At 49.6% G+C, this 20841-nt stretch overlaps 1 long non-coding RNA gene and 1 pseudogene across 1 annotated transcript; both read right to left on the bottom strand.

Annotated features, from left to right (window-relative positions):
* Positions 1-695: 695 nt before the first annotated feature.
* Positions 696-4061, bottom strand: LOC125535886. Its single transcript, XR_007294850.1, has 2 exons — positions 2028-4061; positions 696-1201 (listed from the first exon to the last, which is right to left on the bottom strand). It is a non-coding gene; the product is annotated as an uncharacterized LOC125535886 (long non-coding RNA).
* An 11430-nt stretch (positions 4062-15491) lies between these two features.
* On the bottom strand, positions 15492-16082 carry LOC125534673 (annotated as a pseudogene).
* Between the last annotated feature and the right edge of the window lie 4759 nt (positions 16083-20841).

The raw sequence follows: 20841 nt of genomic DNA, 5'->3' as shown, positions 1-20841 counted from the left end.
TCCAGTTTATATAGACACCGGAGGGGGCTAGGGTTACACAGAGTCGGTTACAAGGAAGGAGATCTACATATCCGTACTGCCAAGCTTGCCTTCCACGCCAAGGAGAGTCCCATCCAGACACGGGACGAAGTTTTCAATCTTATATCCTCATAGTCCAACAGTCCGGCCAAAGGATATAGTCCGGCTGTCCGAATACCCCCTAATCCAGGACTCCCTCAGTAGCCCCTGAACCAGGCTTCAATGACCATGAGTCCGGCGCGCAGATTGTCTTCGGCATTGCAAGGCGGGTTCCTCCTCCGAATACTTCATAGAAGATTTTGAACACGAGGATTGTGTCCGGCTCTGCAAAACAAGTTCCACATACTGTAAAAACCCTCAAAATTAGATAACGATATTTTTGACGGCGTCAGAATACATCAGTCTCACAAGGCATAATCAGTTGAATGATTACAACTAACGACAACACCATTATTAAAAAAATATGCAGCCGAAAATTTAGTATGTAGCCTTCTACAATGTTTCTTCCCCAAACCTTCTTATAGTTTGCAAATTTAGAGTTGAACTTTGTCTCATTTTACACACAGAAGAAGCAATGTAAAAACCCTCAAACAAATATAACGGTCTTTTTGATGATAGTAGGATACATCCATATTGCTAAATACATATTAGAATCGCCACAAACAACATCCAGGATATTGATCTTAATTTGGATCACAACCAATCTTTGATGAGCTTTTTACAATGTTTCTTGAGCCCAATGTAAAATTAAAATTTTACAAACAACTAATAGGCCATATACTTAGGCATGAAGAAAATGCCAACTAATGTCCAACCAAGCACTACACACTTGTCCATTCTACAGCTCACATGATTACAAGTGGAGCCTTGCATGCGCATGCAACCATGCATGCCAGCCACCTGCTCCATTTTACCAAACCGACATAGCATCCTCCACTACTATAAATAGCAGCCTGCACCTTTCACCTTTCACTTCCTCTACTGCACACAACACGCACAAGAGAGAGAACCAAGCTCTTCCCACCATCCCCATCCACTCTTTTGGTCGAATGCCGAGTTGCGATCAGGTACTATTCAAGTACCTTGCTTTTGCAGCTCTGTTTGCTTGATGCTTGGCACCTTGATCCATCTTTACCTTTGCTTAGAACATGAACACCTAATCTTCTGGACTCTAGTTACCTTGCTGTAAAAAGAGAAACAATAGTTAGTGAAAAAAAACATAAAGTAGATGGAGGAAAACAAAGACATTGCAGTTTTGTGATTCATGTGTAGCTGTAAAAGAAAATCTATGTTTGTGTTCATCTCTACCTTGTATTAGATCTGACATGCTAAGAATTAAATCTTAGAAATTAACCCATTATTAAGATTGCATGTGTAGCTTTGGGGCCAGACAATCTGTGTATGCTACTTGACCACTATCATTTTCAGTAAACATTGGTTGGTTAATGTTCTGTTAAGAAATAAATCTCAAGATGGTATGTCTCACTTGCACATACCCTGTACCGGAAAATAACCCATTTAACTTCTGCACAAATGAAATCTTGCTAGAATATCTCACTCATTTTTTTTCCGGTTTCCCTTAGTATAATTTGAGTCTATCAATGTTGCTGTTCACTTGGTTGTTTGTGGGGTTCAGAGAGGAGTGTGCGCGCACACACAGTAGGAATACTTAGATTTAATTTGTGGCAGCACCTAACCATCACAAGCAATTAACTTGCCACCCATAGATTTGTAGTAAGCCTTTAACAGTGGGGATTCACTGGTTAATTCCTAGTTTTGAGCTTAATAAAAAGAATCATAGTAGTGCAGGGATAGCATAGTACAGCCAAAAATAATGATAAACAATATGGAGCAGATCTGCAGACCACGTCCACACCACAAGAGTAAAGCTTGATTAATTCCTTGGTCTTGAGATTAACAAGAAGCATGGCAGTAAGGGGAGTCACGGCACAAACACTTGTAGTAGAAGCAAGAACACTGCACAGAGAGGAATTTGGACTGGCACTTACACTAGTAGCAGTAGACAAAGGCGAGCCGGGCGCTGGTAGCGGCCATGTTGCCGGAGCCGCGCCGGTGAAGCCGCTCGCACCTGACGGCCGTAGTTGCACGCCTCATGCGTGCAGCTCTTCTGGAGGAAGATGTAGGCATGGAGACGTCGTTGCCGCTGCAGCCGGTGGCAAGCCCACCGGACCTGGATCAGGGGGCGCTAGGATTGAGTGGTGGCGACGTTTTTGGCGGCGGCGGATCAAATAAATAGGGGGATATGATAGAGGGAGACGAGGAGAATCTGTAGGTATCTGCCGTGTCGCCGGAGATGCCCGGACGGGGCAGATCGAGGCGACGGCGGCCGTGCTCTGTTCTTGGGGGAGAGAGAGAGAGGTGAGTGGGCTGGTTCTGTTCGTGGGACAACAAGAAGTTAAGTAGTCTTTCTGGATAGACACGGGCCTTAACCAGCGAAGTACTAGTAGTACAGTACTGGGCTACTGTTCTTTTTACTTATCATTTCTTTTACCACTCTCTGGACTGGATGACATACGTGCATGCTACTCTGTTTTGGATGGCTTAATGCATTTTATCTCTCAATGGAACACTAGGACGTATCACCACTTAGTTAATTACATGTGGCTTGCTCAACATGGCCGTGTTGCTGGATGTTAGATTTTTAATTAGGAAAATAAATAATAATAATATAAACATGTTCCTGAAATAATTATCAGGAGTCGATCTTGGACCCGTAGGAGCCACGTCTGGTGGTTCCGAGTTGATCGAAGCACTATCCGGCAAGTCGTCATCTCCTTGACCATGTCTTGATAAATGTTTTCCGGGCTATGGGTCATTTCTAAAATTTTGCATAAGAATTAAAAATAAATATTTTTCATAAATGAAATGAGATTTGGATCAGGTGGATCCACTAATTTGGCAATTGGACCAGATCAGGTGAAGTATCTGTATTAAGTAGTTGTGACCTGGGCAGGGCTACATTATAAATAAATATTTGGTGGGTAGGGGAGCTTATGTTGGTGAAGGCAACCCGGGTAGGGTTGGCTTGGATGGCGGGCTCCTCTACATAGGGTATCACATTAGGACACAACCAACTGGCGCTTACTTCAAAAGTGGCGCAAATCGTACTGACCATAGACCTGGAATGGGACGGGCTGAACCGACTACCCATGCCAAGTAGCTGCCTCTGCATGGGTGAGAAGGTGGCTGTAGCCGGGTAGGTACAGTCACCCTAGGGCGGGACCGCCGGTCAGGGGTCTCGACCCGCGGGCCTTTAGTAAGGCAAGGTGGAAAAGCAGAGGTAGTGTACGGGTTGGTTAAAGGTTCTGGTTCCTTGGTCTAGTCGTGCGCACGGGTAGCGCATGGACGACTTCTACCAAGTGATGCTATGGGCAAAGCAGTACACCTCTGATCAGAGTAAATGTGATATCACTCCCAGCTTCCGGGATTGGAAGTGCGTCGTGTGGGTTTTCCTCTAACACACGATATAAGATCCCACGTCGCTCTGTCGTCAGTAGATTTTATGGATAAAATTTGGTTTTCAACAAAATGGGTTAAGGGAAAATATTTTTACCTACATAGTATTTTGAGATAATGGCTCGGTGGTGGTAGCCGTGGCCGATGAAGTTTTTCCTCTTTAAAAACTCATACATCCACTTTTCCCGGCGACTTGCGGAGTACGTATTTTATACGTACTCAGCTGCACTTATGTTGTTTTACAGAGCAAGAGAGTTATGAGAACTTCGAGGCGATAGAGAATGGTACTTATGATGAGTCTGGTCATTTTAACGACTTCGGTTATACAGAAGTGGAGTATGATTATGAGGAAGTCGACAATCAAGGCTATGAAGAGTAGATGCCCTCCATGGTTGGTCGAAAAGGCTCGTACTAGAGGCGGGTGACGATCTATCGTCATGGCCGCTTAGGCTTAGTCGACACTTGAGGTGTCTATGTAATAAAAGCTTGCCTACTCATGGCAGCCGCTCCGTCTTGTACATGATACTGTTCTCCTTAACTGATCCTGGCGCAACTCTGAAGTGACGGCTTCCGTTACGCCTGACTCTGTTGGACGTAACGGGGCGTCACACATACCACCGTAGAGATAATAATATTTTCATAAATATAATCTGCTGACGTATCCCATAGTGTGACATCACACCACAGCCAGGTCTTTATTCGAATCGTTTTTCACAACCAACCTCAGCGTGTTTCGCGAGGCGGTTTCCTTGGCATGTCTTGTCGAAGCAGAGATCATGTCCCCTTTATGACGGGATTCTCATCAATACGGACGTGGATAACCCAACCATGCCTATTGGTAGGACTCCTAGATCTTAGGCAAGTCCCAAACGGCCACGAGGAGGACGCTTGATATTCACCCTCTTTATAAAGGGGACAAGGCTTTTTCTTTTTTCCCTCTCGTGCTCAATGAAATCCTTCCCCCGCCTCGAGTTCTAACACCCAAAACTCAGGCCAGGTGCTTCGAACCTTCAACTATGTCCGGATCCAACCTTTAAGGTCGGTGGATGCCTTCCTCCGTCACGGAGGAGGACATCAAGAGGTTGAGAGAGGCAAGATATCTGACCGCCGAAATTTCACATCGGCTGCCCGCCCGAGGGCAGGTCGTCCCTACTCCCGAACCCAACGAGAGCGTTGTGTTCGTCTCCCACTTCCTCCGAGGACTAGGCCTCGCTCTGGATCCCTTTGTTAGGGGTCTTATGTTTTATTATGGGCTAGATTTTCTCGATCTGGCCCCGGATTCCCTTCTTCACATTTCGTCATTTATTGTCGTATGTGAGGCATTCCTCCGCATTACCCCTCACTTCTGCCTGTGGCTCAAGACCTTCGATGTGAAGCCGAAGATGATCGAGGGGCAGCACGCAGCGTGCGGAGGCGCTTTAATAAGCAAAATTGTTGACGCTTCATGGCCTGAGGGTAGCTTCCCAAAGGTGTCCGGATTGTGGCAGCGAGAGTGGTTCTACATCACATCTCCCCGAAGTGCCAAGCGGGTAGCTGCCCCCACCTTTCACTCAGGCCCCCCGCCACAACTGACGTCATGGATCAGCAAGGGGCTGAGTTGGGGTCCAGCCAAGGACGTGCCAATACTGCAAAGCCGTATCCAAGATCTCTTTGAGAGAGATTTCAGTCTTGTTATGGTAGTGCAAGTTATGCTAGTTCGTCGAGTCCAGCCTTGCAAACGCCGGCCCCTTCGCATGTGGGAATTCAACCCGGAAGGACTGCGAGCTATTCAACACTTCCTTGGCATGATGCCTGAGGAGATGTACAAATTGATCTTCGAACCACAAATAATGTGTCCGGAAATCACTGAGGATACAGGTCTGAGCTGCAATCGCCCGGATACCCAAGTAAGTAGCCCCACATCCGAACACACTGTCCGGTTGTTTATCGCAACGTCGCCCTAAAAAAGCCGCTCTTTGACCAGGATTGGATAGCGAAGACAAAGTTGATCAGGTGTCCGGCCCCCCTCCCTGAGACATCACCAAATCCCGTGCTAACCAGGATGCTGGAAAGCGCGCTTTATCAAGCGCCCTCAAGAGAAGATAAAGGGGGGGGACAAGGAGGCTAGCACCTCCGCGAAGGAGGTTAACTGGGGAGGAGGAACTGAAACTTCCTCTCCCCAGGGAAGTAAGAGGAACGCCTCTGAGGACCCGGAGACCACAATCTCCAAATGGGGGAAGAAATCTTCGCCGGAGGGTCCTGCCCTGGGGGATACCCCGGCCGCACTATGCCCTCAAGGGGATCAGCCCTCCACTGAGCTGTAAGTAAAAGGGTACTTAATAATGAAAATATCTCGCCTTACTTCTGAGGAAAATAATCGAAGCATTTATCTTGCAGTTTGGATCTTAGCCCTTCTTAGCAGAGCTCGTCTTCAGGGGATCTTCTTCCAGAGAGGATGGAGAGCGAAATGCCTCCCCCTGCCATACCGCCTCATGAGGCGGGCGACCCCGAGGTGTCGTCGCGGAGGGTTTCTCCTGATCTGGCAAGGCCAGAAGGTAATCCTATGGCCACCCGAAGTCCTCAGTATCTGGCTCTTGAAGAGGGCAATCGAAAGAGTCCGGCACCTTCTGGTGTACGGTCGGACGTACTGAGGGATCTGCTAGAGCAAGCGGCTATCTCAGAAGAGCACCGCACGTTGATGGGTACGGTGATTGAAAGGATTTCGTCCGCCGAAAGCGGGTTGCATGAAGCCTTTATGAGTCTACTGACGGGTTTTGAGGTACGTGAAATGATGTACATTTTTGATGGTACCGCACATTTTTAGATGTGCCATGTGTAGATAGTAGCCCCTGAGACTCTGGGTGTTGTCGAAGACGACAGTGCACAGAGGATCATAGTCCCAGGAATAATCGTGCCGCCTTAATATGCAGGTGGCGGAGGGTTCGGTGGCCAGCCGGACTAATGAGTTTGCCGAGTTAAAGCGGCAGCTTGACGTGGTAGACGCCTACATCGCACTTGTCAACAAGCGGCTTGACGAGGCACAGGGTATGTGATTCCTCTGGTGACACATGGGAAGAGGAGCATGATGCCAGTATCTATAACATGTGTGTGAATGCAGATGAAGCTGCGGCCGTGGAGAACCTTCGGGCGGAACTTGCCCGAGCCAAAGAACAAGCCAGGAAAAGCGATGCGGCTGCTCTAAAGGCAATCGAGGAGCTGAAAGCCGAACAGGCTGCTCACTGCCAAAGCAAGGAGGAAATAGCCAGGATGGCTATGGAATTGAAGAACGCCGCTGACCGTTACGAGCTTCTTGAAAAGGAAGATCGAGCGAAGAGGACAGACCTGAAGAAGGCCACGATGGCGACCAAATACACCCGCTCTGCAATGAGAGCGATGAAGGAGGAGCTGCGTCAAGCCGGGCATATCGCGGCTGGGAAGTCCTTTATGCTGCGGATGAAGTTTGAAGATCCTCGGTACGCCCCTTTGGACCGACTGTGGAGTTCTGCGGACGCATATCTGGACTTAGCGGCCAGTGCTGCCGATGTGGCCGAATACTTCCGATATCAAAAAGATCGCGAAGTGGACAAGCTGTTATGGTCATAATTTAACGTTTCAGAGCGTCCGCTTCTATTGACTGATCGGTTGGCCGAATGGGACGAGCTGAATAGATTGTCTGGACTTGCCATGAGGTCTGTTGTGGATCATCTGTGGCCGGAAAGGCCAAAGCCGAACAATTATTTTAGTTTGGTGCGGTAGTTCCTTGGTGCGGTGCCGCACATCAATGCGATGAAGAGGTCGGCGTGCGTAGAGGGTGCGCGGATGGCCCATGCCCGTGTGAAGACATACTGAGCGGAGATGGAGGCCACCGCCATTGCAGCCCAAGATTCGGACGAGAGTCGAGTACCTGCCGAGCACTACTTTCGAGAAGCTCTTGAGGGCGCTCGTTCAATAAAAGCGCAGTGCTCCAAGAATATTATGTTCTAATGACATGTATTCCCATTGAAAAACAATATTTTATTGAGTTTATCAAGGCTGTTTTTATACTTTTGCCCGAAAGTACTATGATGCCTCCTGTGCGACCGTTTATGTATATATATGTATATAACCTGAAAGATGGCAGTCGTCGGCTTCAGCCCCCATGCATATAATGCGGGGGTGCTCGCAGAAGACGCATGTTCACACTTGATCCAACGTCTTGGTCCATTAAGGAGGTGATAGCGCAGCGAACTAAGCAATCGGACTATAATGCTTTAACACTTTTGCTTAGCCAGAGGAGTTTGACAGTGGGGCTACTATATAGCCCCTGGTGGCTCCACGCTCATCCGAATTCGGGGCGCGTACATGCCTGGCCGAGAAATGGTCCTTCGTTAAGGCGGAGGAATCCCGAAGATTCCGCTAGGTCATCGAGTGGTTGACCAATCTCACGCTATATCATGACAGTCAGTTTTTGACTTTCTCTACTGAGGTGTTCGTCCGGATGAATCAGGGCACAATCGCAGTAGTTCTCCTAGTGCCGCCCTAGCCGATAGAGCGGAACGTAAGGCAGCAAAACACAGGAGCCGGGTAAACCCAACATTTGACCAAAGACATGATTCGGAGCTGATGCATATAAGGCCAAACTCGTGACGGCGAACACTCCCTAAGGTATTCGGTCTTTATGATGTAAACCGGGCTAAACAGTGCCCTTTGTAATAAGCCCCTGGTGTCTAGGTATGTGCAATATTCTGACGTGGCCACATGCCAATACGTCAGCATCCTTCTCAGTTGTACTGAGAATCCAGGGGATGTGTATCAACAAGAGACAGTAAAAAAGGGTTTACGCAGGGTCTTAATCTAAAAAGAATCCTTGGAACGGGTCCCTGCTGCACGTCTGCGCCTGTGTCTCCGTTGTGCTGTATCCTGGACGGGTGTAGCATGATGGTCATCTGAAAAAGAGAGAAACTTAGTTGAAAAGTTGTCGTGCAAAAGGTAGGTTATACTAAATAAACCATGTATAGTTCCCGATGAGTAAAGTTGAGCCTAGTTGTCACTTGTTCACACGCGTTGAGCCCCTTGTATTGTTGTAGGGGTATAGCCATCAAACCTGTATCAATTATATATAGCTACACCGGACTCGTCTAACCATGTCCGTGGTCTTAACGACCTGTCAGATGCTCTAGTTGGTGAGGCCGTCTAGTGTGCGGCTGCCAAGGCAGCCGCACAGTCTTCCGCGCGCAAGGAGCGCTCAATATTTCCATTTACTGTAATGATGCCACGTGGACCGGGCATCTTCAGCATGAGAGAAGCGTAATGCGGTATTGCGTTAAAGCGAGCGAAAGCTTCGTGTCCGAGTAGTGCTTGATAGCCACTTTGGAATGGAGCGATGTGGAAGGTTAACTTTTCGCTATGGAAGTTATCGGGAAAGCCGAATATAACCTCTAGTACCAGGGAGCCCGTACAATGGGCTTCTGGGCCTGGCGTTACTCCTCTAAAGGTAGTATTGCTATGGCTGATTTTTGTTGCTTCTATCCCCATTTTGCGGACTGTGTCCTGATATATCAGGTTTAAACTACTGCTGCCGTCCATCAGGACTCGTGTGAAGTGGTATCCATCAATTATCGGGTCTAACACCAAGGCAGCCCATCCTGCATGCCGGATACTTGCCGAGTAATCCGATGGTCAAAGGTGATCGGTTGGGACGAACAGTGGCAGAACTCCGCGGTGATAGGCCCTGGGGCATGTGTCTCTAGGAGTGCCGCTTTGTTTCTCCCCTTCATCACGTGTAACACGTTTACTGATTTGACTTCTGGTGGGAATTTCTTCTGTTCCCCAATGCTTTGCTTGCGAGGCTCGTCCTCGTCTTCACTGGGTGTATCCTGCCCCTTGTGTTCGGCGTTGCGTTTGCCGGACTGCTTGAAGACCCAATATTCTCTATGGGTATGATTTGCAGGTTTATTAGGGGTGCTGTGGATCTGACATAGTTTGTGCAGAATCTTATTCAGGCTCGACAGTTCATCTCTGTTGCCTTTGGAGGGCAGCTTTTGTTGACCTAGCCGAGAGCTTCTGAATCCGGCGTTTACCGTCGTGCTCTTCGGGCTGTCTTCTTTATTCCGGCGCTTGTTTTTGTTGCGTCGTGGCTTCCCATTTCTGTCCCTGACTTCGGATATACTTGGGTCGCTGGTGCTGCATCGGGCTAACCAGCTGTCCTCGCCCGCGCAAAAGCGGGTCATGAGGCTTGTTAATGCTGCCATTGTTCTCGGCTTTTCTTGGCCGAGGTGTCTGGCAAGCCATTCGTCTCGAACGCTGTGCTTGAAAGCTATTAAGGCTTCAGCGTTCGGACAGTCGACTATTTGGTTCTTTTTAGTGAGAAACTTGTTCCAAAGCTTTCGGGCTGACTCTCCAGGTTGTTGAGTTATATGACTTAAATTGTCTGCATCCGGTGGTCGGACATAGGTCCCTTAAAAATTTGCCTGAAAAGCGTCTTCGAGCTCTTCCCATCTTCCAATGGAGTTTTCGGGGAGGCTTTTAAGCCAGTGCCAAGCTGGCCCTTTGAGCTTGAGGGGTAAGTACTTGATGGCGTGGAGATCGTCTCCTCGAGCCATGTGGATATGGAGGATGTAGTCCTCAATCCAGACCCCAGGGTCTGTCGTTCCGTCGTATGCCTCTATGTTTACGGGTTTGAATCCCTCTGGAAATTCATGATCCAGCACCTCATCGGTGAAACATAGGGGGTGTGCGGCACCCCTGTATTTGGGTGTACCGTGGTGTTCGGATTTTTGTTGTGTTGCATTGCGTGCTGGAGCGCGCTTGCTTGGCCCGTAGATGGATCTGGTTGCGCCGTCCTTTTGATGCGAGCCCTCACGTGGATCGCGTACTGGCTTGTGTGCGGCGTCGTTTGCCACTCTATGTTGTCCACGAGGTCGTCTATCTGATCGGATGGCTGTTTTGTTTTTTGATTGCGGGGGATCTAAGGCCTCCTCGTCGAATTTAGGTAGCAGCTTTCACTTCGGGTAGCTCTTTGTGTGGCGACTACCGCCGTACTTTGCTGCAGTGTTGAGTACTTCACTCCATCTAATTCTGAGTGTGTCTTGTGCAGCCCTGAGCCTTTGCTTCTGCTTTTTCAGACTCCTCGCAGTGGCAACAAGCCTTTGATGGGTATTCTGTTGCTCCGGGTGCCTGTCCGGTGTGATGTCATCCGGACTGTTATTTTCACCAGAGTCGGGTTGTTCGGTTTGATTCTCCATGTTGCCGTGGTCAGATGGTGGTTCAATGCCGTGTTTGTCGTCCGCTGGCTCACCCTGCTCTATCGCTGGGTCTATATGATCGTTGTTTCTGCCGAGGCGGGATTTGGAGCGGCACTTACGCCGCCGCTTTGACTGCTTCTCGAGGGAACGATCCTTCGCTGCGTCCTTCCGTTCCTCGTCATCGTTTTCTTTGGGTGTGTCCACCATGTATACATCATATGATGAAGTGGGCGTCCAGTGCCCTGTGGGCAGTGGCTCCTGTTAGTCTCCTGCATTGTCGTCCATACCGTCGATGTCTTTAGAGTCGAAGGCGAGCATGTCGGCCAAATTGTCGACAATGGCTACTAAGTGGGTGGTGGGTGGGCGGCGAATTTCTTCGTCGTCCGCATCCCGATCTGGCCGGCCATAGTTCGGCCAGGACTCTCCTGACAAGGAGAGAGACCTTAATGAGTTCAGCATGTCGCCAAAGGGCGAGTGCTGAAGGATGTCCGCGGAGGTGAACTCCATGATCGGCGCCCAGTTGGATTTGATAGGCACGGGCGTAGGCGGTTCGGAGTCCGTGGCCGGGGAAGAATCCGGCAGTTCGGCGTCACGGCTCCCGTGAAGGGTAAGGTCGATACTCGGCTCGATCGCCGCTGAGAATGCGGCCTCCGTGGCAGGGTCTATCCACCCGTCCATGGATGGCGCAATTGGCTCCGAATTGAGGGTCGGAGCGGTTGCCGGTGCGGTCTCCCGAACACTCTCCGATGGTAGAGCTAAATCATGCTCATCGTGACCGTGCGGCGCACTCGGCAGGGGCTCAAATCCGTCAAGATCAAGTCTCCGCGGATGTCGGCCGTGTAGTTTAAGCTTCCAAACCTGACCTGGTGGCCAGGGGCGTAACTCTCGATCTGCTCCAGATGGCCAATCGAGTTGGCCCGCAGTGCGGAGCCGCCGGATACAAAGATCTGTCCGAGGAGAAAAGTCTCACCCCAGACTGCATCGCTATCGATGATTGAAGGAGCCATCCAGCCTAACGATGTCGGCACAGAGGAACTCTCAATGAAAGCACCAGTGTCGTGTCAAAACCGGCGGATCTCGGGTAGGGGGTCCCGAACTATGCGTCTAGGCGGATGGTAACAGGAGACGGGGGACACGATGTTTTTACCCAGGTATTGGCCCTCTCGATGGAGGTAAAACCCTACTCCTGCTTGATTGATCTTGATGATATGAGTATTACAAGAGTTGATCTACCACGAGATCGAAGAGGCTAAATCCTAGAAGCTAGCCTATGGTATGATTGTTGTTGTTGGTCCTACGGACTAAACCCTCCGATTTATATAGACACCGGAGGGGGCTAGGGTTACACAGAGCCGGTTACAAGGAAGGAGATCTACATATCCGTACTGCCAAGCTTGCCTTCCACGCCAAGGAGAGTCTCATCCGGACACGGGACGAAGTCTTCAATCTTGTATCTTCATAGTCCAACAGTCCGGTCAAAGGATATAGTCCGGCTGTCCGGATACCCCCTAATCCAGGACTCCCTCAGAAACTAAGGGATATTAAGGCCTCCTTTTAATAGAGAACTGGAACAAAGCATTAGCATATAGTGAATACATGAACTCCTCAAACTACAGTCATCACCGGTAAGTATCCCGATTATTGTCACTTTGGGGTTAACGGATCATAACACACAATAGGTGACTATAGACTTGCAAGATAGGATCTAGAACTCTTATATATTGATGAAAACATAATAGGTTCAGATCTGAAATCATGGCACTAGGGCCCTAGTGACAAGCATTAAGTATAGCAAAGCCATAGCAACATCAATCTCAGAACATAGTGGATACTAGGGATCAAACCCTAACAAAACTAACTCGATTACATGGTGAATCTCATCCAACCCATCACCATCCAGCAAGCCTATGATGGAATTACTCACGCACGACGGTGAGCATCATGAAATTGGTGATGGAGGATGGTTGATGATGACGACGACGACGAATCCCCCTCTCCGAAGCCCCGAACGGACTCCAGATCAGCCCTCCCGAGAGGTTTTAGGGCTTGGCGGCGACTCCATATCGTAAAACGTGATGATTTCTTCTCTCTTATTTTTTTCTCCCCAAAAACAGTTATATAGAGTTGGAGTAGGAGTCGGGAGGTCTCCAGGGGGCCCACGAGGTAGGGGGCGCGCCCTAGGGGGGGGCGCCCCCCCCCTCGTGAGAAGGGTGTGGGACCCTTGGTCTTCATCTTTGGCGAGGATTTTTTATTATTTATTGTAAGATATTCCGTGGAGTTTCAGGTCATTCCGAGAACTTTTGTTTTCTGCACATAAAACAACATCATGGCAATTCTGCTGAAAACAGCGTCTGTCCGGGTTAGTTCCATTCAAATCATACAAGTTAGAGTCCAAAACAAGGGCAAAAGTGTTTGGAAAATTAGATACGACGGAGACGTATCAATGCTCATAATAGAAAGGGTGCAAACCAGAAATCATGCATAATGGACATATATTTGGTTCAATGAGAAATGCTATATGGAGAGAACATGTAAATGAGCTCTAAAAATGCATAAAATATAGTCATTGGTCCGTGGCAAATATTTTTGGATCTGGTTGGTGTTAGTCTTCGACAAAATCATCTGGATTTGGTTGATGATCATGGTTGTTGGTGTGTTTGTAGGTACGGTCCTTCCAATCTAACGTTGTATTCGTTGACGGTGGTTGTTGCTTTGATGCACTGACCCTTTGGGGTCTTAGCATGATATCTTCTTGACTGTCAAATACAACAAACTTTGTCTGGCTCCAGCAAGGGAGAGGTCATGACCACGACGTACCTTTGGCTTGCTGCACTGAATGTAGTCGTCACTAAGTGGACCGTGGACCTGTTTTTTTAGTCGTTCCCTTAGGATCTCAATTCATTACAAAATAAATAAAAGAGTTGTCTGGTTAATTTTTGAAAACCGGATGAAAACCGCCACAGCACACCCACAAGACAGGACACCTTGCCGGCCTAGCTACCCACAAGACCCAAACACACTGCTTAAAGGAAGAACACCCCTGAACATGCCTACAAAGTGTCATCGTCATCACTTATCCCGAGCAAGTGACTCCGACTTCATTGCCGAAGACCATTTTGGAGTCTGGAAAAACCGAACGAAGCATGAGAACCCCATGGGTGTATGCTAAACAACTGACCAAACGTGTTGAGGACCTGACAGCTCCAACTTCGGTAACGGGACTCATCTAAGAAAGTAGTGTGTCTTGTACCAGTGTAGCCTGGTCTACCCCCATCATATGATATGATTGCCACCATGTCACGTTGCAACATTGCAGCTCTGACTTCATACTCAGGACATGTTGAACCATTGACAACAAAGGACATGCTGCGACCCGGCTCCTCTGGCCACCATCATCGTTGCCACATGATTTGCAAAACCATTGAAACCTCCAACACCACCGGTCGAGCACCCACTGACCGCGGTGTCATGTATGTCGAGCACAAAGGGAGCACAAGCGGGATCGAGCTCTTCGGGACAAAGTCACCAGCCTGGTTGTAATCTTTTTTACTTATGTGCATATGTGTACTTCTATTATATTATTATTAGAACGGAAGAATTTTTTGCAATTGCAATAGAGGATAACTATCACAAATGCTCGTGCGTTGCAACGGGAGACATTGTTACCCATCCCATGCGTCCACTTATTTCCATTTGTCTCACCCTACGGTCCTCCTTCTCTCCCTTGGAATTCCTATTAACATTAATCATATTTATACTTTTCCACTTCAAAAATATGATGTCCAAAAGGTAAAGAGTTTACAATGCTTGTCGTTATTTTTGTTGACATGTTGCTGCCAGCAGTAGGAGCACACCCCACTCGCCAACATGACAACTTCCATGGACATCATCATCTCGCCTTGTTGGGGATCAAGATTTGGGCGCGCAGTGTTGCGGGAGAGGTGGTAAAACGTAGGGGGTGATCCCCCCAACTGGCGTGCGGGGCAAAACAGGACGTGAGCAGGATGCACTATTGTCACATTCTCTCTCTACTCTTCACCCCTCCCTCTCTCCTCCGTGTCTCGCCAACGACATTGGTGCCGTCCAGAGTTGAAGAATATTTTAATTGTCAGCAAGTTGATGAGCTCCAAATACCTTGTCCCTCAAGAAATATTTATTCCACGGGCGCTACCACCCCGGATCCGACGGCCTCTGCTCCGACGCCTTGCTTGGCTGTAGCTTGCTTGTTTTCATCCTTCAGATCTCTTTGATCTTTCTTTGATCAATTATTAGGCTCTTATGGCAGTTTTGTAGCCACCGTTCCCTTCCCCCTCTTGTGAATAAGAGTATTCACTATGCCTCATCTTTGTTTGCTGATTTTTGTGGTTGCTTGTTGAATCATCTTTGAGTACCTATATGAACTGGTGAGGTTAGACGTAAAGAAGTGATGTGGGATTATTATTTATCTGTATGAGCATAGAAGAAAATCATTTAATCTTTTTGGCATGATGGACCACATACATGCAAGGCCCAGATCCTCAAAATTAAGAGCATCTCCAATAGATGGTCCAAAATTTGGCAGTCCAAAACCGGAGATGTAAAATTTGGATCGTCAAAAAGTGTGTTTTGGAGCTCCGTAAAAATCTCAACTCCAACAGATGGTCCAAAAGAGCAACTCCAACAGATGGTCCAAAATCAAGATGTAAATTTCTTAAAACGACATACTAGTGGTCCATTCAACATAGTTCAAACATCAAATTCAACATAGTTTCATACATGAACTTCAACTACTACTTACTCAAACTACTAGATAAACTACTCCTCATCGTCGGAGCTGTGGAATTGTGCCCAGAACTCCTCCTTCGTCGGGTTGTCGCACCCCTCCTCCTCCTCCACCTTGTCCGAGAAGTCTGCCTAGTCCTCCTCGAAAGAGAACTCGATAGGGATCACCGTCGAGGGACCGACCTCGTCCTCCTTCTTCGGCCCCTTCTTCTTCTGCTCCGCCTCACGCTTCCAGTAGTACTCCAGCTCGGCCTCGACATACTCCGGATGCTCCCGAGCAAACCTCGCCATCGCCTCCTCGTCGGTCTCGCCAGCACTGACGACAACCGACGGCTTCTTCATCTTCCTCTTCTTCGTCCTGATCTCCTTCATGTTGATGCCCTGCGGCACAAGCATCTCCGCTTCCGCCCGACACTCGATCTCTGGGAAGTATAGGTGCGACCGAGGCCACTCGGCATGCAACACTGCCACGTCGTAGGCACACGCGGCCTCGTGGGCAAAGGGGCACGTGCCGATCCACTAACGCCTTCCTGCGTCGGAGTACTCCACACCCCAGTTACCGGAGGACTTCCGCCTCACGCCGAAGAAGCCTGAATTGCCCTTCGGCGTCTTCTTGGGCACCATCGAAGAGCGGTGGAGCGGCAGTTGTCAGTGTCAAAACTGGCGAATCTCGGGTAGGGGGTCTCGAACTGTGCATCTAAGGTCGATGGTAACAGGAGACAGAGGACACAATGTTTTACCCAGGTTCGGGCCCTCTCTATGGAGGTAATACCCTACGTCCTTCTTGATTGATCTTGATGAATATGAGTATTATAAGAGTTGATCTACCATGAGATCGTAATGGCTAAAACCCTAGAGGCCTAGCTTGTATGGTTATGGTCATGTCTGTCCTCCGAACTAAGTCCTCCGGTTTATATAGACACCGGGAGGAGAGAAATCCGGACACGGGTGCCTACAAGCTAGGCCTTCATATCTAGTCGCCAAGCTTGCCTTCCATGCCAAGGAGAGTCCTATCCGGACACGGGTGCAGTATTTGGTCTTCGTATCTTCATAGCCCACCAGTCCGGCCCATGGCTAACAGGCTGGACGCCCGAGGACCCCTTAGTCTAGGACTCCCTCAGTAGCCCCCGAACCAGGCTTCAATGACGAGGTGTTCGGCGCGCAGATTGTCTTCGGCATTGCAAGGCGGGTTCCTCCTCCGACGGCTTCCAAGTAATGTATTCGGTTTTTAATTCAAGGTCATGCCCCTCGGCTTCTGTGCATCGATGACTTCAACTTCCACGTGTCGGGCAAATGCGGACGGTCAGGGTATTTTTTACAAATAACACCCTGGCCATGCAAGAAAGAGCGTCTATTTAAAGAGATTGGGTCTCGGATCCATTTGGCACCATGCGGAGAAAATCCTCAGATATTGCCAGGAAAGACCATTCCAACATGGCTAGCATTCCCAGCTCCTCCTCCCGTTCCGACCCAGAGAAAGGTGAGTGGGAGAGGTGCTCTGTGTCCCATAGTCAATTGGCGAAGTTGCAAACGCAGGGATTTCTCCCCCCTGCGGATCTGATCCCTGTTCGAGCAGGGTTGGCTTCCTTCAACGGCAAAACCTAGGTGGAGGATTTCCCCAATCCTTTTGTGGGGGAACGAGTGTGCTTCATCCCCTATCTGTTGAGGGGCGTGGGATTTCCAATTCAACCATTCCTCTGAGGGCTTCTGGAGTATTATGGCCTCCAGCTACACAATTTTACCCCAGCCTCCATCCTGCACATTGCGGGTTATGTTGCTTTATGCGAACTATTCCTGGGTTGTGAGGCCCATTTTAATCTGTGGAGAAGGTTGTTTTGTCTTGTCCCGCGCAACCACGAGGGATCGATATTTGAAGTGGGCGGGGCCAAAATATGGCGCATTGCTGAGACCGGATACCTATCCGGCACACCAAAGAAAGCTTCCGAAGAGTGGACCTCTGAATGGTTTTATATTGACGACGTCGCTCCTCCCGGCCCAGTCCGGATGGGCCTCCTCGAATTTTCAAGTGCTCCATTGAATAAACGCCATAGCTGGCGTCCTCGGAGCCTCGAGGAAGAGGATAACGCAGAGATCAGTCTACTGGTGGGTAAGATTAAGATGCTCGCTCAGTCCGGATTGTCAATAGCCGAGGTAATGACAGTCTCCATAACGCGCGGGGGGGGGGGTCCAACCACTCCAATATAGAGGGTTGCCCATGTGGCATTACAATGGGTAAGACGACGCCTCCTGCTGCGGTCAGAAGGGCCCGAAGACTCCCGCCGCTCTGGCCAAAATATTGGTCGAACTATATAAAGGGGAGCAGGAGGAGTTCACCCATCTCCAAAATCAAGATGGGTTTTCCATGTACAATTCTCCTAGCTGGGTAAGCTCTAACTCCATTGAGGGAGTCCTAGATTAGGGGGTATCCGGACAGTCGGACTATATCCTTTGGCCGGACTGTTGGACTATGAAGATACAAGATTGAAGACTTTGTCTCGTGTCCGGATGGGACTCTCCTTGGCGTGGAAGGCAAGCTTGGCAATACGAATATGCAGATCTCCTTCCTTGTAACCGACTCTGTGTAACCCTAGCCCCCTCCGGTGTCTATATAAACCGGAGGGTTTAGTCCGTAGGACCAACAACACACAATCATACCATAGGCTAGCTTCTAGGGTTTAGCCTCTTCAATCTCGTGGTAGATCAACTCTTGTAATACTCATATCATCAAGATCAATCAAGCAGGAGTAGGGTTTTACCCCCATCTCCTGTTACCATCCGCCTAGATGCACAGTTCGGGACCCCCTACCCGAGATCCGCCAGTTTTGACACCGACATTGGTGCTTTCATTGAGAGTTCCTCTGTGTCGTCATCGTCAGGCTTGATGGCTCCTTCGATCATCGATAGTAATGCAGTCTAGGGTGAGACTTTTCTCCCCGGACAGATCTTCATATTCGGCAGCTTCGCACAGCGGGCCAACTCGCTTGGCCATCTGGAGCAGATCGAGAGTTACGCCCCTGGCCACCAGGTCAGGTTTGGAAGCTTAAACTACACGGCCGACATCCGCGGAGACTTGATCTTCGATGGATTCGAGCCCCTGCCGAGTGCGCCGCACGGTCACGATGAGCATGATTTAGCTCTACCATCAGACAGTGTTCGGGAAACCGCACCGGCAACCGCTCCGACCCTCAATTCGGAGCCAATTGCGCCATCCATGGACGGGTGGATAGACCCCGCCACGGAGGCCGCATCCTCAGCGGCGATCGAGCCGAGTATCGACCTTACCCTTCACGAGAGCCGCGACGGCAAACTGCGAGATTCTTCCCCGGCCACAGACTCCAAACGGCCTACACCCGTGCCTATCGAACCCGACTAGGCGCTGATCATGGAGTTCACCTTCGTGGATATCTTTCAGCACTCGCCCTTCGGTGACATACTAAACTCATTAAGGTCTCTCCCCTTGTCAGGAGAGTCCTGGCCGAACTATGTCCGGCAGGATTGGAATGCGGATGATGAAGAAATTCGCCGCTCACCCACCACCCACTTAGTAGCCACTATCGACAATTTGACCAACATGCTCGACTTCGACTCCGAAGACATCGACGGTATGGACGATGATGCAGGAGACGAACAAGAACCACTACCCACAGAGCACTGGACAGCCACCTCATCATATGATATATATATGGTGGACACACCCAAAGAAGGCAATGGCGACGGGACAGCGGAGGATGACCCCTCCAAGAAGCAACCCAAGCGTCAACGTCAGCGGCGCCGCTCTAAGTCTCGCCAAGGCAAAAGCGGTGATACCGGCACAGGAGATAATAGCACTCCGGACAGTGCCGAAGATGACGACAATCCCCTTCAGCAAGATTTAGAGCAGGAGGATGGAGAAGACAGCCCTCCCGAGAGAGCGGCAGATGGAGAGGCGGAGGATGATAATTACATGACTCCCTCCGAAGACGAGGCAAGCCTCGACGATGACGAATTTGTCGTGCCTAAGGATCACGTCGAGCAAGAGCGCTTCAAGCACCGGCTTATAGCCACGGGAAATAGCCTTAAGAAAAAGTAACAACAGCTTCGAGTTGATTAAGATTTGCTAGCTGACAGGATGGACTGAAGTCCTTGCGGCCAAGGAATATGAACTCGAACGCCCCTCCAAGAGTTACCCAAAGCACAAGTTGCTACCCCGACTGGAGGAGGAAGCATTAAAACCTACATCTCCAGCGTATGACGCGGCTGATCGGCCACCTCGTGGCCGCGACAGAGAGGCATTTCAGCCAAAACCTCAGCCCGCACCCCGACGCCACTCAAATAAAAATGTCAAGGCATGGGGAAACACGCTAGACCTGCGAGACGTATTGGAGGACAAAGCAAAACACGCAAGATCGATCTACGGATCACGAGGGCGCACAACTATGCGAGACGATAACCGTCACGCCGGATACAGTAAAAGTAAATCCGGCCGGGCCGAACACAGCGGACAAGACTCATTTGAGTTGCGTCGCGATATAGCCCAGTACAGAAGCGCCGCACACCCCCTATGCTTCACAGACGAAGTAATGGATCACCAAATCCCAGAGGGTTTCAAACCCGTAAATATCGAATCGTATGACGGTACAACAGATCCTGCGGTATGGATCGAGGACTTCCTCCTGCACATCCACATGCCCGCGGTGACGATCTACACGCCATCAAATACCTCCCACTCAAACTCAAAGGACCAGCTCGACATTGGCTCAACAGCCTGCCAGCAGAATCCATTGGCAGTTGGGAAGATCTGGAAGCCGCATTCCTCGACAACTTCCAGGGCACTTATGTGCGACCACCAGATGCTGATGACTTGAGCCACATAATTCAGCAGTCAGAGGAATCGGCCAGGCAATTCTGGACACGGTTCCTGACAAAGAAAAATCAAATCGTCGACTATCCGGATGCAGAGGCCCTAGTAGCTTTTAAGCACAACATCCGCGACGAGTGGATCGCCCGGCACCTTGGCCACGAAAAGCCGAAATCTATGGCAGCCCTCACGACACCCATGACCCGCTTTTGCGCGGGAGAGGATAGCTGGCTGGCTGGAAGCAATAACATATCAAAGAACCATGGTACTTCAGATACCAAGGACAGCAATGGCAGGTCACGTCGCAACAAACACAAGCTCCGCATCAACAGCGACAATACCGAGGATACGGCAGTCAATGCCAAATTCAGAGGCTCTAAACCCGGTCAGTGGAAAAAGCCATTCAAAGGAAGCACTCCGGGCCCGTCCAGTTTGGACCGTATACTCGATCGCTCGTGTCAAATACATGGCACCCCCGACAAGCCAGCCAACCACACCAACAGGGAATGTTGGGTGTTCAGGTAGGCCGGCAAGTTAAATGCCAAA

This window comes from Triticum urartu, chromosome 2, assembly GCF_003073215.2.
Source record: "Triticum urartu cultivar G1812 chromosome 2, Tu2.1, whole genome shotgun sequence".
NCBI lineage: Eukaryota > Viridiplantae > Streptophyta > Magnoliopsida > Poales > Poaceae > Triticum > Triticum urartu.
The sequence above is the reverse complement of the archived record's forward strand: the minus strand, read 5'-3'. Positions and strand labels throughout refer to the sequence as shown.